Below are 10,696 nucleotides of genomic sequence, written 5' to 3' on the forward strand. Positions count from 1 at the left end.
CAGGACAAGGTGGTGAGCCGAGGCTGCAACAGGGCAGACTCGGGCTGGGAAACCAACGCACAGCAGCTTCTGACAGTCAGGCCCTGCTCAGGCTTCCAGATCCTTCGTGAGGGCTCAACACTGGCTTCTCTTGAAGCCTGAGCACCTCTGGGCTGATCAGTGCCCACACACAGACACACACACACACACCACAGGCAGGGGAAGGACAGAGGCCACGCAGGGGAAGAAGGCCTCAGTGAGGAGAAAGGCAAATACTTGCAAGATGAGAATCATGACCGGAAGGCCCCAGGCCCTGCCCCAAGCTGCTCAGACACCCGCAAGGCCTCCCTCCATTGGACTGGGTCCCAGCCTGCCTGCAGCGAGTCCCCTCCAGCCCTCAGACCTACCAGGCCTGCCTTTTCCGAGCTTCTCCAAGAGCTGGGCAAACCACCGCCTCTTTCAGCCTCCCCTCCTTCCTTTGATCCTGCATAACAGGCACCAGGGAAAAGTAAAAATACCTGGGAGTGAAAGGAGCCAGGAGAGCAGAGGCTGGGGGTGGAGTGGACACAGGGAGCCCGGCTGATCCTGCCTCCCCCACGGGGCACCTCCACCTGCAGGGGAGTGGGGAGCTGGCAGGGGGATGGGAGCCCTCAGACCACCCCCCCAGGTCCAAAACAGCCAGGAAAGCTCAAACTGGGACAGTTACGGGGGGTCCCGCCCGAGGTGAAATCACCAGGATGGCCACCCACCCCCAGATGGGGCTCCTCTCCCGTCCTCAGTCTTGCTTTCCCACCTCCCTCCTCAGCCCCTTACCCACTTCCCTCTGTTGTCCCTGCTAGATCCTTTCGCTCCAGGGAGGACAGAACTAGGCAGGGAGGGATGAGGAGCACAGGGTAGAGCAATAGTTCACTGGCCAATGGCATTTTCCAGAACATTCTCCTCAGTGAAAGGGGATGGGGGAGGGGAGGCTGGGGGGAGAGCTGCGGTTCACCCCTCCCTTAGCCCAGCCAGCCCCACCACCTGAGGGTCTCTCAGATGCCCGAGGAACTGGCCAAACCTACCTCAGTGACCCCTTCCGAGTCTTAACAAGCAGGATTCCAGGCTTTTCTCCTGCCTGACCTCAACCCTTCCCTCTCCAGCCAGGGCCTGGGCCAGAAAGAACCACAAACCACAAAACAACAACCAGAAGGGAGCTACTGTGACTTAGTAAGCTCCAATTTAGTTTTCACTGAGCTGCTTTTTCTTCTCCCAAAGGTAAAGAAATAGAATTCTCCCAAACATGAAATAAAGGGCAGAGTCTGAGGGAGGGACCCTGCGCTTTGCTTCCAGGGCTGGGGGCCACAACCAGAGCGGTTCAGTCCTGCCTCCGCCTCCAGCCCTCTGAGGGGACGCTCAGCCTCCTGGCTCCTCTGCAGGCCAGCAGGCCAGCCCCTAGGGCCGAGTGGGTGGAACGAGGAAAGCCAGGTCCAGAAAGGGCTCCCCGCCTGCCCGGGGTCCCCAGCACACCCACCTCACATTCCTGATCCAGGCCTCGGGACCTATGGTGGCCCTCCCCCTCTGCTTGCCCCGGTTCCCTCCAGCACCTACTTCAGCTCTCTTCACCTTGACCTCTGCTAGGCCCAGCCCAGCCCAGGTGTTGGGAAACTCAGGGATTGTGAATGGAGGAGTGGAGTGGGGTTTGAACCCCCTGAGCTGTTTAGACACCTCATCGCCCACATCTCACATTTCCACGGAAGGAGGGGCTGGCAGCTCCACTCCCCAAAGGGGACAGTGAGGGACAACCTGAGGCCTCTCCCCTCCTTCCTACACCACCCCCACCTCCTTGAGACTGCAGGGCACCTCTAGGGCCCCCCTCTCTGCTGTCCCCCTGGGCACTTGCGCTGGCTGGGCAGAGGTGAGGTTTGCTAGACAGTCTCCTTTCAAACGGACAAAGCCTAACCCAGGAAGCAGGTCATCAGAAGCCCGCTCCACCCCAGTTGCACCAGCAACAAATCTCCACCTGGATGATTCGGGTCCCTAAGGAAAGGGGGTGACCAATTATCTCCCTCAAACCCCAGCAGCACAACCCTCTCCCCACCTGGACCACAACCCGAGGGGATCACATCATCCTCATCTTGATATCTCTGCACCCCAGCCTGCACGGTGCCTGGCAACCCCCACCAGGGTCTGTGGAAGTGACTGAATGATCCCTGGGGTCTTTCCATCCTTCTCTCCCAGGTAATCTATTTCTAGAATAGGAAGAGTAGCCCTGCTCCAGGCACTGACCCAGACCGAGCCATGTTCTAACAGCAAGAAGGAGGGAAGAGTCGGGGTCTGGACCCCATGCCCCCTTCCCTTCAATTCCCTGAGCTGTTCCAGCTCCCTGGCCTGATCAGGAACCTCCCAAGTTCAGAAACCCCAGACCTCACTTCAAAAGCCATCCTCTCCCTCTTCCAAAACAAGGGCCTGGTTCAGAAGTGACTGGCCCTGTGCTAGGCATGCGGTGGGCACTGAGAAATGCGTGTGGAAGGAAAGAAGGAAGGGATGGAGGACCTAATTCCCGAGCTTCATGCCAATGGAAACTAAGAAGGGGGAAACAAACCAATTGCCCATGCTTCCCCGACCCTTGGATTTCCTCCAGCCTCCTCCCTGTGAGGCTTACCCTTCAAGTGAGCAACTGAGATACTTCTTCTTCCAGGAAGCCTGCCCTGATGAGTCTAGTTCCTGTTATCTCCTTCCTCCACAGTCAATGCCATAAAGCCTCTCTCTGTGTGTTGTTATTTGGCCCTGATAAGTCTGGGAGCACATTAAGGGCCTGGGTGCACAGCACCGCCCACATCTCGGTGCCCCAGTGCCCAGCCCAAGGCTCAGAATGCAGGAAATTCTCAATCAACAACCAGACAAAGCCAGGTCCCTGCCCAGAGCCAGCACAGCAGCACCCTCACCAGTGTGGAGTCCAGGGCAGGGAGTGGGGGTCTGCAGCGGCATTCCAGCTTCCCGGAGTGGGACTCAGACCTTGCCCTGAATTCTTACAACCCTCTTGTGTGGGCAGGCATGGAACATAATCCATGACCATTCAGTTATTCAATGTGCCATCCGAATACGTGCTGAGCTCCTGCTGTGTGCCAGACTCTGTTCTGAGCACTGGGGAAACGCTGGAAGTGAAAACAGATACAAACACCTGCCCTGTGAAGCCAACATCCCAGTGGGGAGTGATGCAGGAGAGACAATAAATACATCTACAAACAGATGAGTGGCACTTCAGGGGATCAAGGGGCTATGAAGACACACAAGGCAGGTAAGGAGAAAGGGAATGACCCAGAGGAGCTTTTTCAGAAAAAGATAGTCAGGGAAGGCTTCTCAGAGGAGGTGGCATTACAGCAGAGATTAAAAACAGTAAAGGCATGAGCCATGTATCTGGGAGAAAAACATCCTAGGTAGCAAGAACAGCAAATGCAAAGGCCCTGGGGTGGGCATATGATTAGCATTCATTGTTCAAGGAACAGCAAGGAGGTCAGCATGACTGGAGGGCAATGGGAAGGGAGAGAGGCAGGAGAGGTCAGAGAGGGCTCCAAGCACAAGATCAAGCAGGACCTGTGGGCCATGGTGTGGATGGAGAAAGCAGGGCCCACTGTGAGCACAGCAGGCAGGGACGTGGGACTAGAGAAACCAGAGGCTCAAAGGCAGCCACCTGCTAAGGCCACAGCAGCTCCCATCAGTTGGAAGGCAAAGCAAGCATATCTCATTGGCACTGGGTCCCACCAGTTCAGCTCAGAAAATGCCCAGCCTTGACCTTCCCCCTCTCCCAGAGCCAGGGGGCCAGCCACCAAGCTCACGCTTGCTCAAGGTCTCCTCCAACCAGCAGCCCCCATGCAGACCCCCAGGCCTCTCCTTCTGGCCCCAACTCACCCCACCCCCACTTGCCAGGACCATCCAGTTTTCCACCACAACACCCAAGTAGGCAAGTGCCTTTGTTTGCAGCTGTTGCTATTGTGGGCTTCCTGTCGATGCTGTTTCTTCCTCTCTCCTCTTTCTTCCTGTCCCCCCTCCTGAACCCCGGCACTGCCCTGGAAAGCTGGGGCCCACTGGCTTAGGGAGTCCATGTCCAATCCCCACTGCCTTGCACAGCCACGAACAGAACCACAGCTGTGGAGACTTCCCACCCTAAGGCACCCTGAGGCCAGGCACAAAGAAGGGGCCGGACATCTGACAAGCGATCACCTGCCAAAAACTTAAGAATCCAGGTCAAGTCCCCAATCTTTATTTCTATATTCAAATCTAAAAATAACCCTGTAGCAATGAAGTGTTTTTACTAGAAGTCATGGCCCAACCAGAACACGGGTCCAGAGACTAGTCTGTCCCCCTGAGGGACAGAGGGGTGGCTGGGAGGGTTGAGTGTAGGGGACCCGGGGAGGACTCAAACCTCCTGGTCCCAATGCAGGTGGCCCAGCCTGGGACCGCCAGCCAGCTGAGCTCCCCAGGGCGTCATCACAGCCCCTGGGCGGCCAGGGCTTTCTCCAGGAGAAGAGGGAGGCTTAGGGACACACCACAGCTTGCTCATCAGCATGGCTTGAGCCGAAATGGCATGGGCTGTCATTATGGGCTGGCATTTCCCAATTACTGCAGATAATATCTACCTTAATTGAATGGGGTCCAGATAATGCCATTATGCACCACATTCCCCAATTTATTTAATATACGTGTGTACACATATATTTATGCCTCACTGCTGCCACAAGATTGCTAAACGGTGAGGTTAATTATAAAACATTTCGACGGGAGTCATCAGCTTTCACTTAAGGGTGATTTTTACTATCCTTGTGGTGCTCGTTTTTTCCAAGGAGCCAAGAGAAACTTGGATAGGCGGCAAGAGACTCTCTCTGCCCTATGGGCTGGAGGGCTGGGGGACAGGGCTGCAGGGCAGGCTTCATCTTTCCTAAGCCAAGTTCCCTTTATAAGCCTCCCTTTCAGGCGCAAAGCTCAGGCAGGGAAAGAGAAGTTGGGGGAGCAGAAGGGGGTGCGGTACTGAGGCAGAAGCCCCCAGAGCTTGACCCCAGGACTGGCAGGCAGCAGAAGCTCGCTGAGAAGGCAAAGCTACATGCCTGGGGTTGGGCTGAGAGGCAGCAGGGAGACAGTGGAAGACAAGCAGAGGAGAGGACAGAGGGAGGCCAGAAGCTGCACAGCTGGGAAAGAAACAGAGCTCCCAGGAGGCACAGAAAAGGCAGCCTGCACTCTGGCAAGGGCCAAAGGCAGTGACATCTTGAAATTAATTTTTGATAGTCCCCTGCTAACTAGGGCAGAGTAGACACGGAAACAAGCCCTCCCTGCTCTTTCCAGGAGCAGGCACCAGGCTGGGGGGGGGGGGAACAGAAAGCTGGTGCCCTCCACTCAGGCCCGCTGCCCACCAGGGGAAGCCCCTCGGCCTCCTCCCTCAGGTCAGCCTGGGCAGCCAGAAGCTCTGCCAGCCCCAGTGAGCAGGGCCAGAGCCCAGATGCCAGCTCCCCCACGCCTTCTCCAGGTGGCAAAGGCGGCCTCACTCTGCAGAAGTGAGATAACCTCCCATCCAGCAGCTGGCGGGCCCAGCTACCCCGGCTGCCAGTGGGGCCTGCCCACTGGAAAATGGGGTGCTAGACTGAGCAGAGGAGGACAGCAGGGGTGGGCAGATGTCTTGGGGTCAGTGGTAATTAGGGGCTGCCGGCCCCACACTTGTCTAGGGGAGAGGATGTGTCTAGTGGCTGTAATTATAAAGCTCAGAAGCCCATGGTCCTGGTGCCATCGTTTCCTGCCAGCTGTCCCCCTGCAGCAGAACAGGTTCGGGTGTGGCCAAGCATCCTGGAAGCTGGGCAGGGGACCCCTCAGGAAGCAGGTGGGGGCTGAAGAGCCCTTCTGGTCTGGGGCCGCCCCCGACCCGTCTGGCCAGCACACTGCTCATTCACAGGCTTGCTCGCTGACTCTCTCACCTACCTCAGCTGCCTGCCTGCCGCTGCGCAAGGCGCTCCCTCCTGGAGATGTCAAGCCTCCAACAGAATGAAGCCACCCAGAGGAAAGTTGGGGGAGGAGAGAGGAGGGAGGTGAGAGGAGCGGCCTGTGCTGGACCACTGAGGCCAAGAAGGCAGCTCAACTCCTGGCATGCTCCCTCCTCCCCCTCTGCCAGCTCAAGACCTATTTTATGGGATGTGCTGCATGCCCCGCCCCCAACATCCCATACATCTCTCTCCTGAAAATCCACCACCGGTAGAGCATTCCTTTGGGTTAAGCATTGCCTTCTTCCTCTCTGAATCTCTCTTCACAGCAAATGCCCCAGGGATGGGGAGCCCCAGCAGTGAGCAAGACCTCTGGAGGGAAGAACTTTTTGATGTTTTTGTCCCTGACAGGTGTGAAGATGTTGACATTTAAGGGAAAGTTGAGGGCTAGAATGACAAAAGTTGGGGGGAGATGAAGGCAGTGGTCACCAAATTCACAAGTGGACAGGCATGACCATCCAGGGCTAAGCAGAGGCTCAGAGGCACCATTCCCCCATCCCAAGGTCCCCCAGCCCATCCCAAGGACAGAACACTAGGGGCTGGGAAGGCACTCCAGGAAGTGGTCCTCTAGGGGATCAGGGAGAGGGGCAAGGGCTCTGACCCCTACTCCCCGCTGTAGCCTCTTCGGGGGCTCTTGCCTCTAGTCCCAGGGCCTGCCCAGGAGAGGAGATAAGCCCCCTGCCCTGTCCGGTAGATGACCACACCCAGGAGCCTCCAGACTGCTCTGCGGGAAATCATCAGAAAAGCTCCTGCAAGTTCCCACCTTTTCATGGAATTTCTCCCACCGCCTTATGCCCTGAGGCCTCCAAGGAGCAGAGGTGCCCACCCAGAGCCTGGGGCCCAGCGTCCAACGTGGAGCCAGGGAGAAAGCAAGGCAGATCCAGGACACATCCTGGGGACGGGGCAATGGGAACTAGAACATTCTTCACTTCCACCATAAGCAGGCCCAGGGATGGGAGGCTGTGGGAATGGGGTGCCCAGTATGGAGACTTACAGAGCTGGCCGCCCTGCCAGCCCTCAGCCCCCAACCTCACCCCAGAATGGAGAGGAGGAAAGACTTTGAGGCGCGCGCGCACACACGCGCACACACACACACACACACCACACACACACCACACACACACACACACACACACCCCTCCCTCCACCGTCATCTGGCTGCCAGACTGACAGAGGGGCAGACAGACTAACCACGGCTCCAACAGACACGTGGCTTGGGGCACCCCATTAAGCAAGGCCAGCTCAGTCCCGCAAAGCAGCTTTCTCCCGCACCAGGGGCAGGGAGGGTGACCGGAGTGGGGAAAGAGACAAGGAGCCTCCTCCAAAAAGGACCGAAAGTCTGAAGGCGGGGGTGTCACTCGCGGCCTGGGGGAGGGGGCGCTCTTAGGTTCGGGCCTCAGGACTCTCTGCCGCCGCCACTGCCGCCCCATTTCAGCACAAACAGCCTCAGACCGCCCCGGTGCGGGGGCGTCTCTCGCAGTCGGGGCCTCCCCCTCCCAGCCCCGCCCCCGCGCGGGGAGGGGGCGCTTTCAGCTCCTGAGCGCCGGGGAAAGCCGACCCCAGAGGGGACCCCCCCAAAACACACACACACACACGGACACACACACGGGGACACACACACACACACACACACACGGACACTCGGCCCGGCTGCCCGCCCCGCGGCCGCGTAGAAGCAAAGGTTCATCAGGGTCCCGGAGAGGGTCGGTCCCGAATATCCGCGAAGCACCTGACCGTGAAGTCCCGGGGCCGCAGGAAGACCCCAGACCCTGGGGTGCCGTCCCATCTCGCCTCCGCCGAGAGCAAGCCTCCGGCGCCGGGGTCTGTCAGAGACGAAGGCGACGCTGGGGCGGCCACGGGAGCGGGACGCGGGGCTGGTGTGGGTCAAGGAGCAGAGGCGCGCGAGGCTGGCGCTGCTCTCCCGCCGGGAGACCGCGGGGAACGGGGGCAAAGAACGGCCCGCGCCCCCGCCCGCCCTGCCTCTCCGCAAAGGGGGCGCTCTGATGCCGCCGCCCCCACCTGAGCGCGGGCTCGACCCCCCAGTCGGGGGAACCCGAAACAACCCCAGGCACAGAGACACTTTCCCCCAGGCCCGCGAAAGAGCCGCTGCCCTACTGCCTGTCTCGGGGCGGTGGGACAGCCGGCCCCAGCCCCGAGGGGAGACCCTCTAGCCCGGGTCCCGCGCCCTCCAGCCCCGAAAGCTCCGGTCCGCAGGCCCTCTGGGCAGCCCCGAGCCCGGGAGCTCGTCAGAGGCCACCTCCCCGAGCCCTGGAGTCCCCGCCGCAGCTCGCGCCCCAGAGGCCGGAGGGCACGGTCTCCTCTGCCTGTTCCCCGCGGGCCACAACTCACCGCGCGCCGGCGAGGGCTCGGTGGCGCACCCGCCCGCGCCGGGGGCGCAGGGAGGCGGCGGCCGGAGGCTGGCTTTACGCGGTGGCCGGAGCCCGGGCCGCGGCGGGCGGCTCTGACGCTGCGGTCCGAGCCCGGCGCGGAGCCGCCCGGAGTCCCGGACGCAGCGGGGAGGAGCTGGCGGCCGCCCGGCCCGAGCCGCCTCCAATCGCGCGGCGGTGGGCTGCTGCTCCGGCGAGAGCCAGCCAGCGAGCTAGGGAGCGGCGGGCAGCCCTGCTCCGTCCGCCGCGGAGCCCGGCGTCCGATCCGGGGCGCGGGGTCCGGCCGAGGGCTCCGGGCTAGGAAAGGAGTGGAGCGTGAGCCGAGCAGCGAGCTCAGCCGGCTGAGATGCGGGCGCCTGGCGGCGCCGCGGCAGCCGCACGGCAGCAGGAAAAAAGGAGAGCGAGCTGGAGAGCGCGCTGGAGAGCGCGCTGGAGAGCGAGCGAGAGAGCAAGCGAGGAAGACGCCGAGAGGGGAGGCTGCGGGAGGGGGCGGGCGCCGGGAGCACGAGGGGGCGAGGGGACCGCAGCCGCTCAGCCCGACGCCCACTCTGCTGCCGCCGCACTCGGGAAGGCGCGAGCCCTGCTCGCCAAGTTTGCTCTGCAGGTGCGGCCGAGAGCGCGGCTTCCGCCGGCTTTTAAAGAGAGAGCACCTGGGAGCCCACCCCCGACCCCGCACCTCCACCGCCGGAAGGCTGGGGCTCGCCCAGCTCCCCGCCACCCCTCCGCACCAGCTCCGCCTTCTGCTCCCCCCATCACCACGCCCCACCGGCGCCCTCTCCTGGAAGCCCCCTTCTCCCCCCTCCCCCGGGGCGGATGTCTGCTCCTCGACCCAGAGGACTTGGCAGGGACCCCTCCTGACCCCAAAGGTCGAGGGTCAAGGAGCATAGCATCCCGACACACTCCCGGAGAAGTACAGCAAATACAGTGATGCCAAGGGGTCACACTCCTCCTCACCCCCACCCCCATCCTCCCTGAGCATCACTAAGACCCCCACCTTAGGCCAGCTTATCACACACCTGCACCACGCACGTGGCGCGTGCCCCCATGTGGCATGTTCGTTTGCACACCCCACTGCTCCTGGTTTGAGCGTATGACACAGGACGGGAGGGGGAGGGGATTCCATTTGCCCCTGGTCACACAGCCTTCAGGAGCCCCTTCCCACTGAGGTCCCCTCCACCCCAGAACTCCACCAGGCTTGGGGAACTCCCACTCCATGGCCCACAGCCCACTGGTCTCCCTCCAGCACTGGTCTGCAAAGTGTAACAGGTGGCCTGGCTGGCAGACAGGAGCGAGCCTGGGGAAAAATCCCTCAGCCAGGGAGAAACTGGAGCCCCAGCTCTCCTCCTCCCCAGGGGGGCTGTGAAAAATCCCAGGAGAGGGCTGGCCTTAGAGAGGAAGAGAGGGAGGGAGACTTGCAGCCCTCTTAGGATTGCAAGAGCATTGCATCCCAGACTGCAGAAGTGTCTTCAGTTAGAGCTGTGACAAGTGACTGTCCTTGTCCCAGGGAGGGTGCTCAGCACAGTGCCAGAGAGCTGGGAGGGGTGGGGGAGAATGGCTGACCAGCGGCCTCCCTCCCCCATGTCAGTACCTCAGTCATCCTGGCTGACCTGCAGAGTGCCATCTGGGCTCCACTGTGCCCAGGCCTGGGGGGATTCATGCCCTCCACAGCCCAACCCCTCATTTCCACAGATAATTTCTTCTTCTAGATCAGGGGAATGTCTGGGAGGGCCTGGGAATAGCAGGGTCTGAACCTCCCCTACTCTGCCCTTTCTCCCTCCCTGCTCCTCATCCAATGCCCCAGCACCTTCCCCAAGACCCACTCAGGCACTCCCTCCTCCAGAATTCCAGACACTGCCAGGCCAGAACCATATCTTGTTCACCATGGTTCATCCAGGGCCTGGCACCATGCCTGGCCCTAGTGAAAGCTCAATCACTGTTTGGTGAATGAACACATGTTGGCAAAACATGAACTCTCTTTGTAACTCTCTCATGTGATAGCCCCAAATACATGTCTCATTTACCCAGTCAGACTGAAGTCTCTGGTGGGAGGGTGGTGATCATGCATTCATTCATGCATTCATTCATGCCTTTTTCTTTTTTTTGATGCAACCAGCACTGACCGAGATCCTGCTGCATTCCTAGTCCAAGGAATACACAGAGGGCAGCACAGCACCCTGCCCTTGAAGAGAGCACCCTGCCCTTGAAGAGTGCACCCATGGCCATGCGCACCTCGGCCAGACGCATTTTAGAGAGGCATGAGTGAGCTAAGGCCGCCAAAGCTCCTGCTGTCTGCCGGCTCTTCCCAGCCACGTGTGCACTGCTCTGGGC

At 60.5% G+C, this 10,696-nt stretch overlaps 1 protein-coding gene across 1 annotated transcript in view; it reads right to left on the reverse strand.

The window, feature by feature from the left end:
- GRM4 (glutamate metabotropic receptor 4) overlaps positions 1 to 9,038 on the reverse strand; it is a 115,029-nt gene extending 105,991 nt beyond the window's left edge. The window contains 1 exon segment of the mRNA XM_067006046.1: positions 8,331 to 9,038. The gene's annotated coding sequence lies outside the window, so the exon portion shown is untranslated.
- Between the last annotated feature and the right edge of the window lie 1,658 nt (positions 9,039 to 10,696).

Source organism: Kogia breviceps, chromosome 10 (genome assembly GCF_026419965.1).
Source record: "Kogia breviceps isolate mKogBre1 chromosome 10, mKogBre1 haplotype 1, whole genome shotgun sequence".
In the NCBI taxonomy this organism is placed as follows: Eukaryota; Metazoa; Chordata; class Mammalia; order Artiodactyla; family Physeteridae; genus Kogia; species Kogia breviceps.